The following is a 2,302-nucleotide window of genomic DNA, read 5'->3' as shown; positions in this document are numbered from 1 at the left end:
TGTTGTATACTCATTAGCTCATACTTGTTGGTGTGGTTAAATAGGAAAGTGCAAATTTATGAAGAACTGGCTTAAAAACAGATTACCTGTGGTGGTTAAAACCCTTTATTGGAAATCCTCTTGAAGCAAACTGTCCTGGAAGACCTTCAAACTTGGGACAATGGGGATTAATACAGTCAAATCATCTACGTGTGGGCCAAATCTGAATTCTTCTCTTCTCCACCCCTCTGTTTGTAGGGGTATTTGTGATGGAGGGGGTGTCCGAAATAGTTTTTTAGGGGTCAACCCTCCAAATGGAGGGATACAGATTCTTCTGTCGCGAGGGGGTTCCGCGTCACGCTGTTCTGTGGTGGAGAAGCTCTTTCCTTCATATGGTTACAATCTGAAGCACTGAAGTTTACATTTAAATGTAAGTAGTTACTTTTTGTTTCAGCATGACTGTTTAAAGTTATAAAACAGTTTTATATATATATACCTGTATATTTGAGCCCTGGAAGCTACACGCTAACAAAGCTGACTGTCGACTATTGATGACATCATCAAGTGGAAGTGACGTCTGAATTCTGAGACACTATTTTTTCCATAACTCTCCATTGGGAGGGCTAAATGTAGGAGTGGGGAGAAGGGAAGAAATCGGATTGGGCCCACGAAATAGCAGACGTTGGCTGTATTTTGTTTGATTAAGTGTTCCTAAAATGACTTAAAAAGGTCCTAAAACTCCTTCAATTTAACTTCTGTAAAACAATAGACATTCTGATTAAGATTACCAACTCTTTGCCACTAAATTTAACTAAGATTAGCTGCTGCTGGTAAACTGAAGGTACCAGCAATGAGAAACTGAAGACTATCGATTAGGAGTGTAATCATTTTTGGACTTAATCAATGAATCGATTCATATTTCTACAATCCAACAAGATCAATCTGTTTGAGGGTAATTGTTAATCAAATTGACCAATACCATCATAATATCCTTTCAAAATGAAATCAGTTGATTGTAACTCTGTTAAAAAAAATACCATTTGGATTGAAGCACCGTAGGTTTATTTTTCTATACCGTAAAAACAAGCAAGTACCATTACATCGGACAAGACACGTGATGACAGCAAACAATGATGGAGCCATCATTACAGTCCAAAGTGTGGCAACACTTTGAAATTTCCAATATGTGTGACCATACTGGGTGGTTTAATGTACTGGATTGATTTTAGGTCAGGGAATTATTCAAAATGAACCAATATTGACAATGAAGCGTGAATGCAAATTATAACATGAATTTAATAATTTGTTAAAATTATTTGTTTCTCCCCTACTACAAATGTAAGGTTTGCTATTTTTAATCCTTTTAAAGCACAATCTTAAGATAAAAACAACGCAGCCATTTCTTGTGATGGATACAAGCTTACTTCAACTCAAAGCAATGCAAATAGAAGAAAAGAGAATAAAATGACATTAGAGAAACAACCAAGCTCCACATTTGGTGCTTGCTTCGCCTCCTCTGGCTTCCTGTAGGCCCCAAAAGGAGTGTGCTCAACCAGGCAGTGCTAGAGACAAAGATAAGAAACAAACACAGGACTGGTTAGCATTTGTGGAAATTAAATTTGTATGTTAATTAAACTCAATCAAAAAGACATGAAAGAATGAATCCGGAAATGGTTTAAAATTGGTTTAGCTCTGGGGTCTGCAACTTGAAACTTCAGAAGCTCGATCCAAAATACTGAAAGTATCAATCTCAAGTTGGTATCAATATCAGATCAATACCAGCCCACAGATATCGATATTTTCACTCTGATTTTTCTTTATCTGCAAAAAGTCACTTTTTTCAAGTTATTCACTAACAATTGAAGCACAGTACGTATCATTCTGCCAGTCTCTTCACTATGGTAGCCATAATGCTCCAACAATCCATCAAGCAGTGCAGCTTTGTAGTTAATCAAAGCCGTACTAAAACATTCTGACATATTATGGAGCGCCGCGTAGCTCAGAAAATCAATTTGAGATCAGTAAGTACAGCCAGAGTTAAGGTGCACCAGATTGTAAAGAGGATTGCCTGTCGCTTAAAAAAATTCAAGGATTTAGAGTGTGCCTCAAGGTCTGAAAAATATTATAAAGGGACACATACTTAGTTCTGATTTAAGAAATTCTGGTTGTGACGCACCAGTAATGGTAAAAAATATTGTGTTGTTTTTTTCTTCATCTGCCCTTATCACACCACCAACTGCTACATTTGCTGAATCAAGATAAAACTATCTGGTACAGGTTGTCTTTTGTTTTGAAAGACATAAACATCTGTCAAAAGTTGAAA

At 36.8% G+C, this 2,302-nt stretch overlaps 1 long non-coding RNA gene across 2 annotated transcripts in view; it reads right to left on the bottom strand.

The window, feature by feature from the left end:
• Positions 1–1,018: 1,018 nt before the first annotated feature.
• LOC112141679 overlaps positions 1,019–2,302 on the bottom strand; it is a 9,639-nt gene continuing 8,355 nt past the window's right edge. For both annotated transcript variants that reach the window (XR_004947361.1, XR_002918441.2), the window contains exon 4: positions 1,019–1,541. This is a non-coding gene — a long non-coding RNA (uncharacterized LOC112141679). The remainder of the gene's footprint in view (positions 1,542–2,302) is intronic.

The sequence above is a fragment of the Oryzias melastigma genome, unplaced genomic scaffold (genome assembly GCF_002922805.2).
Source record: "Oryzias melastigma strain HK-1 unplaced genomic scaffold, ASM292280v2 sc00251, whole genome shotgun sequence".
Classification (NCBI taxonomy): Eukaryota; Metazoa; Chordata; class Actinopteri; order Beloniformes; family Adrianichthyidae; genus Oryzias; species Oryzias melastigma.
This window is presented reverse-complemented; position numbering and strand designations above follow the sequence as displayed.